At 45.2% G+C, this 18,865-nt stretch overlaps 1 protein-coding gene across 8 annotated transcripts in view; it reads right to left on the minus strand.

The window, feature by feature from the left end:
* Nucleotides 1–18,178, minus strand: part of LOC309878331 (uncharacterized protein C11orf24 homolog) — a 29,680-nt gene extending 11,502 nt beyond the window's left edge. Inside the window, exons 1-4 of one of the 8 annotated variants that reach the window (XM_082760661.1) lie at nt 18,102–18,178; nt 17,379–17,501; nt 10,098–10,187; nt 9,919–9,982 (exon numbers count right to left, since the gene is read on the minus strand). The gene's annotated coding sequence lies outside the window, so the exon portion shown is untranslated. Of the gene's footprint in view, nt 1–1,967; nt 2,052–8,843; nt 8,862–9,918; nt 9,983–10,097; nt 10,188–17,290; nt 17,502–18,101 lie in introns of those variants that run through there. The other 7 variants (XM_082760658.1, XM_082760659.1, XM_082760657.1 and 4 more) reach the window with 7 other exon arrangements.
* Nucleotides 18,179–18,865: the final 687 nt, after the last annotated feature.

Here is an 18,865-nt window from a genome sequence, read left to right on the forward strand (position 1 = left end):
CTTGATTGGGGGTGATGTTGAAAGTGCAGAGCAAAGCCTTTGGAATATAAACCCTTCGTCTCCATGCCATCCCAGCCTCAGATGCTCCTGGTTAAGCAGCTGCAAGGTGCATGCAGTGACTGGACACAGGTGGAGCCCGGCATGACCAAAGCAAAGAGGCAGAGCTAGAGAAAAACATGGAACAAGGGAGAGGGGCTGTTAGAAATCAGAGGTGTGAAGTACGCAAAGAAAGCAAGTCATTTAGGGCAATATGTGCTCCCTCGAGCTGTCAAAGAGTCAGCAGACTGCTCCAAAACCCATAACAACATGAAATGAGGTCAGAGAGCTGCAAAGAAGTCATTTTCCATTCCCTCGGAGCATCTCCGCCTGTTTCTGAGAGAAGGTGGAAAGGAAACCTTGAGATTTAGCATCCTGCTGGGTAGGAAGGCACAGAGCAGGCAGCGCACGGTACGCACTTGCTACAGAGGAATCCAGAGAAAGGCCACAACACCCAGCACGCTGAACTGCAGGTACTGTAGTCTCTTTTCACTGCCAGAAAGACTCCCATGAAGTTCACACTCCCTCCGGCTGGGCCAGAGCCGAAAGCAACTGAACAAGACTCCTTGTCCTTCAGGGAAATAACATGAGGACACAGCACAGGATTGTGGGGTCCTCAGGGTCACAACAAAGCAGGGAAGACAAGGGCAGAATACACAACATAAATAATGGTGCTATGTCTCCCATTAAATTGAAAAGACATAAGGCCTGGTTTCAGCTTGCAATTGCTGCTAAATATTTCATGTGCCATCAGCTCTCAAAACAAGTGCTATATTTCACTCTTTGGAAAATAGAATTAAACCAGGCTTTGCTAAGGAAAGACAAGCACATCTCGTTTTGTGAATTGAGGCCAGAACACAGGAGGCAAAAGAATCTGTGCTGCAATCTTAGGAGCATTTGGCTTTCCAAGTTTCTCTCTGAAATGGCACACACGTACAGGTTTGGAGACAGAAGGGGCAGCACCAGAGTAAAAGAGGCTGATTTCTGAATCGCATTTGCATCAGTAAGGCAAGAAAAAGAAATGAGAATAATGGCAGGAAGCTACTTATCCCAGCAACAAAACTTCACTTTGGTCATGATTTGTATCTGTAACAGTGTCTGTCACACATGAATTATAACAGCCCCAAAGCAGGTTGAGAATGTGCAGGAACAACAACGCTTTGTTACTGTGCTAGAGAAAAAATAGCCGGCCCTTCAGATCATTTGAAAATGATTTAACTACATTATGCAAAGAACCTGCCCCAGAGCAAGTAAATATAGCTTGAACTGTGGGTTCAAAGCCTCTGTTAAGATGTTCTCCCCTGCATCTCCTGTTGAGTCACCACCTGTGGTCAGCAGAGCACGGCCAGATGAAGTCACATCATGCTCTCAACAGCAGCTTGAAAGTCATCAAGTTCCTTTGGTCTCCAAGGAAAGTTAACAACAGATTACAAAGGTGTTTCTACAAAATGTCACGTGCCATAAACACAGACAGAGCTGAGCAGAGGCTGTAAAGCAGTGTTATGAATTACAGGGCTGCAAACGCATCACTGATGACTGGGAAGGGGATCCCTGCTCCGGGCACAGTTCCTGTAACTGTACTTCACAAAGCTTGTGAAGCTCCCCACTTCCTTGGAAAAGGCTGCAGTGGTCAAAGGTCTGCTCGCTGCTCCAGGACAGACTCTCCATGCCCCCATCGTTTCTCCAGTATTAACAAAACGCTCCGCTGGGAGGGTGACTGAGGTGGGACAGGCAAGATTCTACACTCTGAGGGAGTTTTGAAGAAAATTGTGCACAAAAATCAGTCATGAATACATAGGCCAGGCTAGGCTTGGGACCAACAAGCTGAATCTGATCAACACCTGGCATTGACATGAGCCCAGAAGCACATTCAAGGCTCCTGCTGGTGGAGGAGAGATGTGTAAGAACGGCTCTTTTTCTACAAGGCTTACCTGAAATTGAATCTTTTTTTTCCAAGAAGTAACTTCTGAGAAAAGGTTGGTAGGTAAACATCTCCCTGCACCTCACAGGGAACCAGACCTTCCCACAAAGAGGAGCACGTTCTTGATGCTTTATGTTGATTCTGCAACACCAGGACACAAGTTACACGTCCTCTGAAATACGATGCAAAGAGCAAACATTGTCAGCTCAAGCCCGGAAGAATGTCATTTATATTCCTTCTCCTGTTACACAGCTTCCTCAGAGCATAACAGCACACAGCTGGCTACGTATTACAGAAGAGCTGGCACATCCTTCCACATTAGCAGGCACTCCTTACTGCAGCTGGTAGGACAGTGTTAGATATCAGTAAGGTCTGCTGCTACTTTTCTGATGTTTCTCCCTATACATGTCCATTAAAATGGCTTTGTAGGATACATACTTTTTTTTGCGTGAGTCCACAAAGACTCCACCATACAGACTCCTAAGGACAAACCACTAAGTGAAAACATTTTAATTAAGCAGTCACAAGATTATACATCTTCCCTGCCCCTAAATGTGAGCCCCCTCATTCAGTCTCATCTTATTTTAGTCCCCATCTGTGGCTGAATCTCCCACCAACCCACACGGCACACAGCCCACAGCAAAGGCAACTGCAGCGTTTGCAGTAACATTCACAAGCTCCAGGGAATGAGCCCAAAGATGCCAACAGTTGCCAACTATAAACTCGAAAGAACAGAGCATCCTTGTTCAGAGTCACCACCACCCCTCCAAATTCATGTCTGACCAACTTAGATGGATGTTAAGCTAGAAAGCAAGGGATAATCCACAGCCACTGAGCAGACAGCCTCTGACAAGGCTGCTTGAGCTGCTGCAACCTCTGAAGACTGGCGTGGAAATGGTGATCTTTAAAAGAAGTTTACAGCTGCTACAGTATTTGTCCAGCTGCTACTTATTATTCCCTGCAAGAAAATCTATTCTTCTGCTTGTAAATGGCCAAATGTTTAATAAGACTTCCAAAATGTCCTACATAATTAAAACAAACATTTTAAAGACTCTCTAAGAGGGGTGGAACTCCAAGATTTGCTGAGAAGCTCCGTGATTAAACTGGGGCTTGGCTAACACGTGAAAGTTTCCCAAGTATAAAGCCCTTCAGGCTCCATGCTGACAAACGATGCTGTACACCACGGGCTGTGCTCTGCAGAGCTCCCTGGGAGCAGCAACAGGGAGAAGCAGCTGTGCAAGGTCAGCAGCTACCATGCTCCACAAGGAATGGAGAGACATTTCCATGCAACAGGCAGATTAATCACAGGGTCTGAATGTCAGGCCTCATATAGACAGATAAAGGGCTATATTCTAAAGGTTCAAGACTTTCAGTGACTCTTCCCACACTCCTTTCCCCACAAATAACGCAGATGGGAAGGAAGTTTTTGTGGTTACAGCCCATGTCTGACAGCTGACTAAACCAGAGCTCAGGTTCCTTCCCCACTTCCAGCTTCCCGTGGAAGCAAGGCAGTGCTACTGACTCACAATCTTGGGCAGATAGAGCCCTAGTGGTTTTTGTGGTTGTTCTTTTTTAGTTAGTTATGTTTTGAGTGTTATCAGCTTGATTCATCTCCTACATCACTGACTGCCTCTGTCTTTCTCTGCCTCAGTTCCTCACCTGCACTCCCCACTTCTTCCTCTGAGCACAGGGCAGCTCACCCAGTTCTTACCTAACTCATGAGAAAAGCCCACACTGGCACTGTTGAGGCTTTATGCCCATCACAGGTTACCTCTGACAAAACAAACGTTAAAGCCTAAGAACCAGGAATTTCCCCACCTACCACCACCCACCATCCTTCTTCGCCCACGTTCACTGCCAAGTTCTGCATTTCACTTGGTGAGAACTACTACTCTGCAGGACTTTTCCTGTGAAAAGTGACTGGACAGCTGTTTCATTTGTGAAAATAAGGCTCCTTTCAGAATATCTGAAACAATCCCATTTTAATATAAAGAAAAATGAACTGCCAAATGCTAACTGCATAAAGCTGGGTCTGGACAATAAATCTGTCAACACAAATTCTTTCAAAGAATAAAAATGTTTGCTATGGCAAAACTGCAACCTTCCCTAGCATAATCTGTACCCCCCAAAAAAAGATAGCAAAGACTGCTGTCTCATTGGGACAGGAGATTGTACACAGGGCATCTGCTACCACGTGTTTCAAATTAAACAGCTTTCAACACCACCCAAAAAGAAATCACCCCAGAACTCCGCAGCCACCAAGCTAATACAGATCAAATACCCTTCTACATGGGTAGGAGGTAAGCTCATGTTTTTGGGCTCTAGAGTACCTAGAGAAGCATTTACTTTGCAGTACAAGTGCTTCGTCCTTCCTGATAGATGACATTGGAAGCCAGAAGCAGCACTCCCACGTTAAAACACAGCACGCACACTCAGAACTGCTCTGAGCTGCTATTAAATTGGAAACTCCCAAGTCCGGAGTTAACAGAGACTTAAGAAGGGATTTCAGCCTGAAGGCACAATTAACCAGCTGTTACTTCTCAAACAAATAAAACCACAAATGTGTTAAATGTCTGGTCACTCGCCCACCTCCTGGCCCAGCAGAATTTTTACAAGTCAGCAATTTGCTAGCAATACGGGTCAGGTTAAATTTCACTGAAGCTAATAGCTTCAAATGTCATCTTTCACTTCAGATATTTTTGAGAAATTATGCTCTTCTGTAGGTTCAGGTAGCTGTAATGCTAATTTTAGGCATTTAGAAACAGAACACCTCTACCTAGAACACACGGGTCTGCAGATTTGCTCAGGAATTTAAGTCTGCGCATGGTTTTGAGCAGGACCATGCTCAGAAGTGATGGCACCTGACATTACAAAGGAACAAGGCAACACCATGGAGAGTTCAGAAAGAGAAGTTCAGACAGCATGGCAATGGTCAGAGCATGGTCCCAGTACAATGACTGAAGGGGAACTTTTGCTCAACTCTAGAGGAACTGGGTTTAAGGAAAGCATTTTTGGATCTCTTTTCTCTGATCTTCACACAAATCCTAAAATATGGAGAGTTAAATCAAAAGATTTAATTCAAAACCCTGCCTCCACTGTAAGTTATTTTCAAAAGCAAAACAACTCAAAAACCTCTATAATGTAGGAGTCATCTTTTTAAACTAAAAAACTCTAGTTAAAAGACAAAGGTAGCTTTATGTGAAAGGGCTGCCAGGTAAGATGCAGCAAGAACACGTTATCACACATTCCAGATTATCACAAACCAGTCTGACACAGGGGAGCTTTTCACTGTATATACGTTGACACAAATCAGAGGATTTGTCCCAAAATCTCCAAGCCAGGAAGACATTCACAGTAATAACAAATAAAGGTTGCTGGCCACAGGCCTCACTGCTTTCTGATTTTGACGGCTTAAAAGATGTGGAAATCACCAGGCATGGTGGGTGCAGAAGATTAGCCACATCTATTTTTCTAAACAACAGGAGAATCAAATTCAATATCAGCTCTCCTAATCCTTGCTGGCCTTCCCTGTGGGAGGTTCCTAGCCAACAAAAGTCTTCTGTAAGCCATACACCAACCTAAACTTCAACCCAACAGTCATCTGAACATACAGGTGATACATACATCCTTCCCTCTCCTTACTCACTGACTTCTGTGGCTGTCCAGGCAGCATTTGTCAAAGTACCAGCCCAACTCAGCACCACCGAGCTGGCTACATGGGCTGGGAGCAAGGCACCCCCAGCTGCTCTGACCCTCTCTGCAGGTTCTCTGCTCTTGGGTCACTCATCTCCTACGTGGCAACTGATGTGCTCACTCACCTCATTCCACATTCCCTCCTTGCAGTTTCAGAGGAACTTATTTAAGTTTTGATTACTGACACCGATTAATTAAGTAAAATAACCTTGGCTTGACCTCCTTAAAGCTTTCTTAGTACAAGCACCTTTGTATAAAGTGTATTTCATTCAAAGAAAAGGAACCGCACAGGCAGCAGCAAGTTTTTCTGAACTCTTCTGAGCTTGATATACAAGATCCACCTATGATGCTGCTAACAAGGACCCCAAAACCATTTCACAGAGTGACCTGAGTACCAGGTCTGCTTTATCCTCCCACCTACCTTATTTGATCAAATAAGATACTACCATTATTTTGAAATTTTGCCTCAATAGGGTAGAACTCTGCAGCTTTAGAGAATGTCCAGTTCCTTTTTTTCCCCCCTCCTCCTTCGTAGAACCAGAGAAGCGGGTCTGATCTTCATAAAAAGAATCACCAAGACAAACACAGTTCAAATGGATTTCATCAACATAGATGCTTTTTATCAATTTACATTCTACAGCAGGAAAATTGCAAATGCAAAACACAGCTGGAAAAGATATGTCTCAAACTGATGGGATCTTTCTCCTAAAGGAACCCACACAGACTTTTGTGTAGCTCTAAGTATTTCAATGTGTTACACGTTTCTATCCTTATCCTATGGACTCCTGAAGACTGCCACTGGCTGTTACTTTCTCTCTTCACTTCCAAACACAGACAGACCCAGCAGGCTGAGATATGATACATACCTGAACACAGATTTCAACCAGATTTTCAACACTATTGCATGCCTATTAGAATAACATCCCTTTGAGTAGTACTTTGCCTTTCACTTATTAGAGAGATTTCTGCTCTGAAAAACAAAGCTAGAAGTCCTCTCTCAACTTGGAACACCTTGGCTCAAAACAAAAGCAAGCAGTTAGGCTTACTTCTCCAGTTGTGTCCTACGAGCAGCAGCACAGACTGAACCCATTAGAAACTCTTCGCTATTGATTTTATGCCAAAAATATTCTTATCCTGTAATGAAGGGAACACTGGACTAGAAATGCCAAAAGAATAACAAGAATAGCCCACCACAGTCCAAAATTGAGGTCAGCATACACTAATTATCTGAGTCAAGAGACTGCCCTGGGGGAGGCTGTCCAAGCATGGACAACAAAAATGAGGATAAGAACAAGTCTGTGAAACCCACACTACAAGTAGTAACTCTTATCACTCTCTTCAATACGCTGAACAGTGTTTTTTGAAGAATTCAGCTCCAGCCTAATCCAATACAAACCAGTCTGATCCCATCCATAATTCCCCCAAAGGTCAGAAATCAACAGGTGGAACAGGCTGTGATTTAATGAAATCAAACACAAAATGAAAGGCATGTCAAGAATTAAGCAATTCACACTTGAATTAACATGTACTTCCTGCTGACCAAACGCCACCTTTTGTTCCAAATCCAGTTTGTTGTAAGAGTCTTCGCAAACCTGGAATGAGAAGAGGCTGTAAATGCTGATGAGTGGGGACACGGGCAGCTAACACCAGGGAACAACATTTTTTCAGCCTCCTCCCTCAAAGCAAGTTTAGGATCCTCAGAACTATATATCAGACAAGTCCACAACACGGGACAGTCTATCAGCTGGCTGCTGGGGCCTCCACCCACAAACCCACCCTTGCCCTCTTGGCAGCTCTTGCTCCTGTTAAAGGCTGTTTAGCTACGCATGAAGCAGCCCTGAATCACACCAGTAAACCGGGCAGGTTGACAGCCAAGTACACAAATGAGCTGACACCGGCTCAGATTTCCTTGATTCAGTACAATGTGATTTGTGGTAAACCAAGATCTGCCCCATAAACAACAAAGTCATCCATACAGAAGGACAGGAACCTCAGAGTGATAACATATGCCCTGGCAGAAAGAACAGCTACAGCCATGAAAAGATAAACTCTTCCCAATTGTCAGAACTTTACAACTGCCGGGTGGGAGGGATACTTTCACTTACTCTCACAAGCAAGTTACTTTAGGCTTTCTTCCCAATCTGGTAAGAATTGCTTCAAAAACCTATCATTATTCTTTTAAGATATTATATATGCCAAGACAAAGATAACTGTCTACACCTATGAACCGTATTTGCTTCTTAAATCATCCAAAACCCTTGAAGATTACAGAGGAGATCACAGAAAACTCTGGAGGCATCTTTTAAGCAAACACATGGGTCAGAGGGCCAGCAGCCTTCTTTTCAGGTTCCCTCTCTGCTGTGGGTCAGTTCATTGCAGAACCCTCAATCTCTTCTCAGTATTCGAAGGAAAATGGTCCTTTGTGGAAGGCTGCAGCTGTCTTACTAAGAAGCTGGAAGCAAAACTCCCAGCTTGTTCCTGATGCCAAACCTCACCACTAGAAGGCAAAGAGGCAGAGAAGGTTGGTTCCTTGAGCCTTAACGTATTGTTGGGCCAAAGCCCTATGAAGGAAGGTGATAACCAATACCTACTTCTCACCTTTGTCAGCAACTGGAGGGCATCAGGCTTCAGCAGCATGAATCTCACAACTTCCAAGCATAAACAAAGAAGAAACAGAGGGGACACTTCCACTGCCTGTTGGGCAACAGCCCTCAGCTCTTCCAGCTCTCTTCTGTCATTCCAAAGTTAACGTTTGAACAAACAGAAGTCAGCCCTGTGCCCAGCATGCAGAACTCACTCAAACTGTACTACAACAAGCTACACTGAGTTCTGACAAAACTTCTTTAAAAGATGTACTTTGGCCTTTCACACAGAATCCTGTCTTTAGGCTTACGTGAAATGAACCAACAGAGCAAATCTTAACATCAGATTTCAACAAGGATCAAACCCTATGAAAACCTGTCAAGGTATAAAAAAGGTTAATTTTCTTTCAATGCAGAAAGGATGGGACAACAATCAAACTGGGACACTGAGAAAACCTCTTTGAAACCAGAAGCTGTGACCAGGTTGCACGTCCTGTTACATAGCATGGCTAGCCTGCACCTAAAGAGAGCAATGACCCTTAGCCACCATCAACAAAATACTTGCATAAGTGGTGCATTTAGCCAAAGCATGAACTAACCTGAAAACTTACCTCAAAGCTTGATGACAAAGCAATCTTGTGAAACTCTCATCTCTTCCTCCTGTCCACCACCCCCTGTGCCAGACCCTGCTCAGGCAAACACCACTCAAGTGCCACGTGAAGTTATTGCAAACCATCTGGGTCAGACACAGACTCGCTTCTTCTCAAACCACAGTTCCCTTTCTGTAAAGGCGAAGCAGCACACCAAAATGCTACTTAACTACACCCTGAGGGAATTAAATTTGCCTTCAAGAAATTGATTCACCTACAGAGCAGGAATTAAGAAGCAATTCAGGTGATATTTATTCTGCTCGTTTAGGAGGTAAATAACAATGTTATATCAGACCCCTTATCATTTGCAGGAAGTACATTAATTATCCTAATGTCAGTAACCACGAAGACTTCATAAAGCGCCACAAGAACAGGGGTTCTCCATCAGAGGAGGCTCCACCCCACATTCAGGGTCCTAATTCAGAGCAATGACAGCAGAGACACATGCGAGCTCCAGCAGGGCAGAGAAACACCATCAGCTCTGCCAGCTGTATCTAGAGTTAAGTATGCAAGCATCCACAGAAGGATTTAACAAAGCTATTATAACAACTCGTATTCCTGAGAGCTGGTATGGAATGAATAGTCAAGTAACCAGTACTTTTAGCCTTCAGTGCAAGGATCTTCACAAATGTGGAGAATTTAAAGGTTTACTCTGCCCTAGGAAGAAGTGATTGTCTCCATGAGCTTCTCCACCAAAAAAAAAAAAAAAAAAAAAAAAATCAAGTTTCTTTCTCACTCAGTTTCTGCAGCATCCAAGCCACTTTACAGGCGTACACTTACATTTCAATTGCCTGGAACTGTATTGTCAGGTAAATCTGCCCAAGCAGATAACGTAGCAGAAAGAGAACCCTACAGAATGAGGATTAGATGTTCACACCTTATTTTTTGTTCTTATGACAGCCATCTCAGAAAGAATTAGGTTTCAAATCTTGCTTACCAAATCCTCTAGCACTGAAAGGCAAAGATAGGAAACTCTTTCCATATACTAATGCCTATAACATCAAAGAAACTGTAACCACTTCAACTGCATGCCCACCATCTAGTCGTTGATTCTTAGAGCTGCTGCACATTTCCTCCATTTCCCTCAGGCAATAACTTTCCTGAAGACAAAAGAAAAAGTTAACCCAGTCATTAACAACAGAGCCCTCGCTCTGCACTGCACCTCTGCAGGGCAAAGATCAGAAGTGAACACGGGACCTTTTTGCAAGCGCTCACCTGTACACAGGACTTCAGCCATTGATGTCTTCAGCAGGAGCAAAGCAGATGTACTAACAACAGTCAAGGGCATGCAGTGTTTTACTGGAACTGTATAAAGAAATAGAACTGTTAGCTTTAAGCTGACATTACAAACTCTTTCCAAGCTACAGTAACAAAAGCCATTTATAGGGGCAGAAATACAGTGGTAGAAATAGTTAAGTTTCCTGACAGCATTCATCCTAGTATCTTTTATTTGTGTCTAACAACAGGATTTGTACATTAGTTTGCCAAGATAGAAAGCAAACTGTTTACACTCAGTCCTAACATCTTTGTTCACTCAGTTTCTTCACCTCGACCTTGCTATCAGGGTGGCAACAGAGGTAACGTACACACACAGGCACATTAAAACCACCTGTGGTCTCCTGCATCACCATCTCTTACATGTCTAATAAATTACTAAAATGAATATGCGCATGAATTTTGTTTCACAAATTCTCTCCTTCATCCAGATATCCTTTACAAAGATGAATCATTGCCATTGGACATATGAAATATGTTCACTGGATGGCATTCACTGTATGTTGAGCAGCAGCAACTGTAAATGTGAATGCTTGAGTGCACTGTGGGATATACCTCATGAATCACAATTTTGGAGCACATACTTCAAATCCAGAAGGAACCTCTGCTGATTTCAATACTGCTCTGCAAATAAATGGATTTGCCCCAAGACATGCAATAAGCTAAGAGCTCATTTAGCACAAGGATTTGTAGTTCTCAGTCAGCTCCCAGAGGACCACTTACTTGCCCACTCCACAGTTTGCATTACATCTGTTTCCAGTTTCAGAGAGGTCAGAGACCAAGCGTAGAACACACAACACAGAAAGAACAGCTTGCTAACAGTATTGAAACCTGCAGCTGCAAGGCAGAGGAAAAACAATGCCACCCCCCACCAGGCGTTTTTGATTTTATTCTAAGATTCTTTCATTCAGATATTCCTTCTGAAGATGGTGTTGTGGATGAAATTATACACCTCACTCATATGAGAGAAGCAGTTATGTATTTATCAATGTGTTGCAACCTAACGAAGCTTAATTGTAAATAAGACAGCGACTTAAGATTCGAGACTGCAAAATGCACTTGATTAAGAGGTAAGGAGCCTCCGTGTGACTGTATCCACTCCTAGCCCCAGGCTTGTTCAATGGTTTATGTTTAAGGATTAGATGTGCACAAACAAAGATATAATCTTACCGAAGCCTGCAAAGTTTAGCAAGCTATTAATCACTAACCAAGGATCTGTTGTGGTAAGGAATCTAGCAAGGAGTAAGGGATGCAGCAAGCTTAACCTGAGAGGCATCCCTATGCAAGGGGAGATCCTGTCACGCAACCAGCTGCCACGCAGAAATGCTCCAAGGGCTCTTGGCCTGCTCACTATTTATGGGGTAAAAAGAGTTCCTTTATTAAAGCCTCTTCAGGTCCAAGAGTGACAGAAACACACATGAAGATTCACATCAATTACTGTGAAATCCTAGTGACAACATCATTTTTGTAGATCAGCTGGGACAGTTTTAGAAACAAGAGGACAGACATAACCTTAGAGAAAATTAGTCTCAGAAGGAAAAACCCTGATCAGCACAGCTGAGACAAGCATTACAAAGTTTACAGCAACACTTTCTGTTTATTAACAATTAGACTAGCATCCACAAGACAGTTTGTAGAGATTTAGGAAGTAAACGGGGATGCTCTTTGCTCTGACACTGGGAATTTGACCTTATCACTGGATGCTTCTCGACCAGACACTCCCATCCTTAACTTGCTCAGTAAGTCTCCTTTTCGTTGTTTGGGGGAAAAAAGAAAGTTTATTCCATGACATTTTCCAACACGCTCTCCTTTTTGATTAGATATAGGAACTGAAGTGCAAACACTCCTGCCAGTGTAACTTCTGTCAGAGGGTGAAGGTGTTTAACTCTTACGGCAAAAGGATAAGCTGATGATGTCAACAGTTTGCACACAGCTTTGCTGACACACATACAGCAGCTTAACCTTTGTAACACCTATCAGTCCGTAATGCAACAGGGCATCGGTTCAAAAGAACACAGTGGAGGTAAGACTGACCAAGCCTCCCTTATCTCACTGGGAGAAACAGGAGTCATGAGAAGACTGAACAGTCTCCTGTAGATCCTATAGCTGGAAGCAGTCAGAGCTGGAAATGAAAATCAATCCCGTCTCTTCACACCCAGCTTAGTGCCTGGGTCTACTTTTCTTATGAGAGCGTATACATACAAAGTACCATTAAGGGCATTGCAGGAATGAGCAGAAAAACCTGCTGCAGGGTTCATCTTTTCTGAAGAGAGGGAAAGGAAGTTTTCTTATAATATTCTTTACATACTTACACACGTAAAAAATAGTCAAGAGTTAGATTCAGAAGAAAACGTACACTGAGAAATGAGGAAAGGAAGAATAAACAGGTAACACAAATGCAGTACACAGTCTCCTTTCCAATTAATGGCTTACTTGATTTTAAATAGATCCCCTATATTTCCCTTCAACCTGTTTGCATTCATAGCATTAGGGCCTTTATTGCCTGTTCTTCAGCATATTCCCAGCTCACAAATCGGTACAAGTTTTGTCCTAGCTTATCTGGACACAGTTTCTGCTAACTTCAACCAATTCTCCCTCTCCTAATGGACTTGTTCCACACCAGTTTCAGATCCGTCCAGATGGCGTGAAAAAAAAAATCATTTTGAGGGTAGAAACCTACCAGGCTAACACTTAACTATGACTTGCTGTCAGAAGTTTTGGGGCCTTTAGGGGAAGCAAAAGCTAAAAAAAAGCCTGGATACAGAAGGACTACAGCTGAAAGCTCAAGAGAAAAAAAAATGCATGAAGAATTACTGTATGCAGCCAGAGCCATATCCCTGAGACTGTCAAAGCATTTGCACAAAGAGATAGATGAGCAGAGAGGTTTATCCTGCTTTTTAATACAGAGAAGCCAGACAAAGAAAGATAGAGAAGAAGACCCACCAAAAGAACATGCTTAATCCTATTAAAATTAATGAGATTTCAGCCTGGTCTCCACATACAAGTTGTATTGGGAGTTTAACTTAAGTGGATTTAAACACAGATTTAGTTAAAGTGGTGCAAATTCTCCTTATGCTCAATAAACAAACCCAGCACAAATATACACGCAAAATTCAAAGAGAATATTCATTCATTTCACCAAATTGTTTTTCTCCCTACATTTTTTTTTTTAAAGGCAAACTTAAAACCTTTGCACCTCCTCTGTCTGAAGTGCATGCTCAAGTGCTTTGCTGAACTACTGCATAAAGCAGTTGTCCAGGCTGAGCACCAATTCTGCTGGTGCTTCGGGAGGGCAATCCCAATGATCTTTTCCTCCATTTCCTTCTCTCCACTGGTTCAAGGATGCCTCTCCCACCTACCCAGCAAGGTAAACGTTTGTGGTTGTGCTTTGTACTACACAGCAATCTACCTAAAGGACTCAGCAAGGCCTACAGCCCAAGTTTGCCTGCATGCACAAAGAGATAGCCCCGATCCTAAGTAAGTTAAAGCAGACGCAGGCCTATCTGGACAGCTAGGGAACGAAGGAAGGATTTTGCTGCAAAGATGAAGTGACTTGATTTGCTCAGCTCATCAGCACAAGGACCAAGCTGAGAAGCCACACTGCTGGTGCTCATCCCTCAGTTCGTTCCTTCATACCACCTTTTCCTACAAGAAAAATTAACAAGTGCCCCGATGTGCTTTCCAAACAGTTGGCAAGTTATCACTTGAACTTGGAGGAAAGGACATGATGGAAAATCTGGGCTTGGGCTGTCCTTTGTCGCAGGGACAGCACATTATGTGAAGTGAGATGAGCTGTCCCACCACAGCAAGGCAGTGTCTGCAGATGCAGCCAGAGCTGCGCTGCAGGAGCCTGTTCCAGCCTCGTCCCATCTGATGACACACAGCAGCTCGGTGTCACCACAGTGACACCCCCACTCCTCAGTGCTGGAATTCAAAATCTGATCCTGGAGGCAAAGCCTCCAGAAGAGAAAAAACAAAGGTAGTGGAAGACTGCCAGAAGCATTGGCACCTACGCTGACTGACATTCAAAACAGACTGCAGGAAACCTCACTTCAGTGATAATCAGGGTAACCACAAGGCAGAGCCATCAGCTACATGCAGGGTTTCCACAAATAAGCCTACAGACCTGAAGCAACAAGGAATGCAGACAGCACAGGCAGCTAAGCGTTCACCCCTCTCTCCACACCAACAAGGCAAGCGGGTGGTTTCACCGAGCTGTAAAACCCACTTACTTCCACAGTTCTTGTCGCTTGCTCGTGTTGGTAGAGCCTGGATTATCTGTTCACAGGAACATGCAGTAATGGAAAGAAGGAAAAGAAGAGAGGAGTGTTCTGAAGGCAGATATTTTGTTCTAACCCAACCCACTGTGCCACCAAACAACAGCACCGAAGGGGCTGGGAGCAGAGATTCAGAAACCTGAAGTCGCAGCATTTCACTGGGAAGGCATGTTCTGGCAAGTGAAAGGCATGCCGATGACACAGCCAAGACCTGAGGTCATAACTTCACAAATCAAAGAACAAGTCACCCTAAAACCCTCACATCCCTGCAAGAGGGGGATCCTGCACCACACTACAAGGAGACAGCTCCCAGTCTGGGAAAGGACAACCTACTGCAGGCACCCTGGGGCCTTACCTCTGCGACAGCCTTCTTGGATTGCCAGCAGCAAGAGCTAGGGGAACTGTGAATGACATTTCCAAAGCACACTCAGCTTCTGCCTGCATTCATTTTCAGCATCACTACTGTCCCTGCAGCTCCAGCAACATCCTTACACCCCAGCTGTCAAACTCGCCAGATTCGCAAGCTCCATGAATTTCTGAGTGGAATTCACAGAGAAGGAATGAATGCTTGCAGACTACATGCAGGCCAGAATGGGCTCAAGGAATACAGCAGTTTATTTCAGAGGACTTCTTGGCTTCCCATTCAACAAGGTCAACAGCTCTTTGGGAGTAATTCAAGATCCAAATGTACTGGATTACATTGACAGTACAGGTATGACAAAGGGTTACACCTTGAGGACAGGCTGAAAGCCAGGAAGGGAAGCAACTTCACTAAGCTAAGAGCACACAGCATCAGAAGGCATCCAGCAGAAGTACAATGCTCTCCCAGTCCTTCAGCTGGTGAGTCAGTGTCCCATCTCAGCACCAGAAGACAAAGCACGCTGGCTGCTCAGTCCTGGCAGCCTGGGCAGGCTGGCTAAAAGACATGAACATCAACGTTTGCCCCCACACACTACCCACACAGTATTGAGTCAGATTGCTCCAACAGAATTACCTCCCTTTGACTCCATTTTTGTGGTTTAGAGAGTCACAGATCTGAAGGGTAGGAGGGAAAAAAAATATAATAAAAAAAGCCACAAAGATCCCCCAGTTCTGCTTCCTGTGCAGCATAAGCCATGGAATTTCATCCAGTAACTCCCCTGCCGAGGGGAGTTATCTCACCTACCACATAAATGAACCTTGCACCAGCTACGTGTTAATAGCACGAACATCTTTCAGAAAGGCATCTGATCTTGATTTAAGCACTTCAAAGGACAAACAGTCAGCTGGTGTGGATTGCCACTGCTCTGCAAGGCAGCTGTAACAATTCACTGCAGCTGAGGATCTGCACGCAAGCACTGGTGAATTGTCTGCTTTTTCCTTCAGCTTTCCTATTGCATAATTGTTCTTGCTATTAGGAGCGTGTATCAAATGTAAAGTACCAATTAAAGGGGAAGGATAAATTAAAACAGACATGAGCAGTGCCTGAACATGCTTATGTGTGGGGTCCAGCTCCAAGAGCAGGCCTCCAAGCCAGAAACAGGTCAGAGCAGAAGGATGTGAGCGTGGCTGTTCCCCACACCCACGCAGGCAATGTCAAAGATCTCCATATGGAGATCAGGACCGGGAAAGAAACACGTGCAAGACACCCACCCACTGATGCAACTGCTCTGAACAGCGCAGCACCACTCCAAGCCTAGAGCACACACATCAACCAGGAAGAAGCAGCAACGACAACGCACATGCTCCTCTGGTTTGTGAGTGCATAGCTGAGTAACAAGTTCATTCCTCCTGCTTCCTCATCATTTTTCACTTCAGCATGCTGGCATAAACTCTGGCTGGACCTGCTTTATGGTGCTTTCAATTTATGAAACTGTGGTTCAAGCATAGATAACACTACCCAGAACACATGGTAGGTTAATGCTACGCGTTAAAGCACAGGCAGCTGTCAGTGGAAGCATACACTAAAAGCCTCACGGAGAAAAGTTTTAACCAAGCCTTTAAAAAGAAACAAAGCAAGACAAGAAACTCGACTCAAATCAATTCTGCACAGTTTTTTCAGGCAAAGTTTCGGATATTTCCAGCACACGCTGCTTAAAACAAACATCTCCGTTTCTTAACATCCCTGCAACATTGTCCCTTGAAAATTTAGTCAGTCACATACCCTGAAAAGTCAGCTACTACATTTAAACAGGCACCTACCCTGTAATCCAGGGTATGCAGCCAGAGCCTTTAAGTACATTATCAGGCCTTCAGCACAGGCATTTTTCATCACTGAAGCTTGAAATTTTGCTTGCAAATTACTTCCGTTGCCTCTGAAAAGTCTGTACCAGGAGACTCAATTTAGGAGGCTGAGGCTGCAGGTTGCCCAGAGGTTCCAATTAGAATTTCAATAGCAGATAGCCAGATGCAAGGCCTGTTTTCTGGCAGATGGTTTTATAAACCCAACAGGGAATTTACAGCTAAAACAAAAAAATAAAGATGTCTGCAGCTACATGTTCAGAGGCACATAATCCAAACTTTTCCCCAAGAAAGTACAAAAAAGGACACATGCATATACAAGCATATAAAGTATTTAAACTAGAACCAAGCAGCAAACATGCACAGCAAGCACATTAACCTGTTATAGACACGAAAGATAATAAAACTGGACAGATCCCTTCTAAATTACCCGTTGTCATGTAATGGACTGCATTAACACATACAGTAGTGGATGATTATGATAGGTAAGTAAGATTAATACAGAAATGCATGCACTTTTGAGAGAGAGAGAGAGACATCAACATGCATCTTAGAGCCTAGTTTTCAAAGCTACTGATCAGCCGCAAACCCTTGGAGGCCTAAAGGGCACCAAATACTCAGAATCAGGGAGTTCACCTCAATCAGCAAGGTCGCAGATTAGCTCCAGGCAGGGAGGGTCAGCATTCCTATAGTGGCTCCTTAGGCAAGCAGTCGGTTAACTCACTTTATCGGGAAGCCGGAGTGCTGTCGCATGACCAAGTCTGGCAGGGATTCATTCAGCTAACACGCTGGATGCCAAGGCACCTTACTCAATAGGATCCTGACACAGGATTTTTCGTTGCCAGTCCTACAAGACAAAGTTTGTAGACAAAGAGAGGCGAGTTAAGGGATTCACTAAACCTACCAGGACAAGAACTGCTGGAACAGGATGTCCCTGGCAGATGCTGCATTTAAGAGCCTGGTCAAAGAACAGAATTTGTTCTTACTGTCTCATGGCAGCATGCTAGCACTGCCCAGGGCACAGTTAAACCTAATGAAAACATTTACTTGGGGTAAGCGATGGGGCACAGGATGAAAAACACTTCATTCCTCCACGCGGAGCGGAATGCCACTCACAAAGGCAATCTGTATTCCGTGCAGCCTCCCCCACTCACCCAGACACCAGACTTTCTGTGCGTGTCTGTGGCACCACCAGGAAGCGCCCCAGACCCCATATCTTTGAAAGGGCCCAGAGGGAAATAGAAGGAGCTGCAGGTAGCCCTGGGGTGCAGGCAGGGTTATTAACCACGCTGCCAACACGGGGCTCCTCCCTCCCCACCACTTCAGCGCTGCACAGCCCCAGACCCCAGCCCCACGACAGACACCCTGCCGCGAAGCTCACCGGACACCCCGCGGTCGGGCTGCCTGCCCCCTCGCAGTGCCCCCCCGCCCGCAGCGTGCCGCTTACCCCGGCGCAGGCGGCGGCCGCACGCCCGGTACCGGCGCGGCCCCCGCGGGGCAGGAGCGGAACCGGGCGGCGCCGCGCCCCGCCACGTGCCGCCGCCGCGCCCCGCCCCTCCCGCCCATCTCCGCTCCCCATTGGTCCTCCCGGATGTAGCCCCGCCTCCTCCAGCGTAGGCCACGCCCCACCAGGCACGCCCCCCATCCTCTCCGGTCACCCCGGAAACGGCGAGGGGAGGGCGGAAATGGCGTTGCGCGGGGGCTGGGCCCAGTGGAGGGCGGAGGGGCCTAGAGGAAGGGGCTGTTTCCCTCCGCCCCCTGCGTGAGCGTCTTTTCGCCTCCCCCCCCCCCCCCCCCCCCGGCTCCAGTTTGCGCACGGGGCAGGGCCACAAACGCTTCTTTGCTGTCAGCACGTGTAAATTACCCCAAATGCGCACCGCGCGTTGAGATCTGTCTGTTTTCTGGGGGTCAGGCTCGTGCCCCGGCCGGCTCTCGGCTGAGGAGCGGCAGCCAGAGGGGCAGCTTTCTGCCACAGCCTGAAAACTCCTGCTGCATCTGGGGGCAGCCGCAGGAGCGTCTTTGGGTACACTAAATTCGTTACCAGTACGTCTTCCCCACGTTTTCTGCAAGCAAACGTTATAGGAGGTTTTGTGTTGAGGAAGGGCAGCTGGGCTGGTTGTCCACAACTGTCTCTGAAAGGAAAAACTAGATAGAAAAAGGCTCGGGCTGACAGCTCAGTAACACACATCCTGCAATAATAAATGGTTATTT

Source organism: Aythya marila, assembly GCF_965140915.1.
Source record: "Aythya marila genome assembly, chromosome: 5".
Taxonomy (NCBI): domain Eukaryota; kingdom Metazoa; phylum Chordata; class Aves; order Anseriformes; family Anatidae; genus Aythya; species Aythya marila.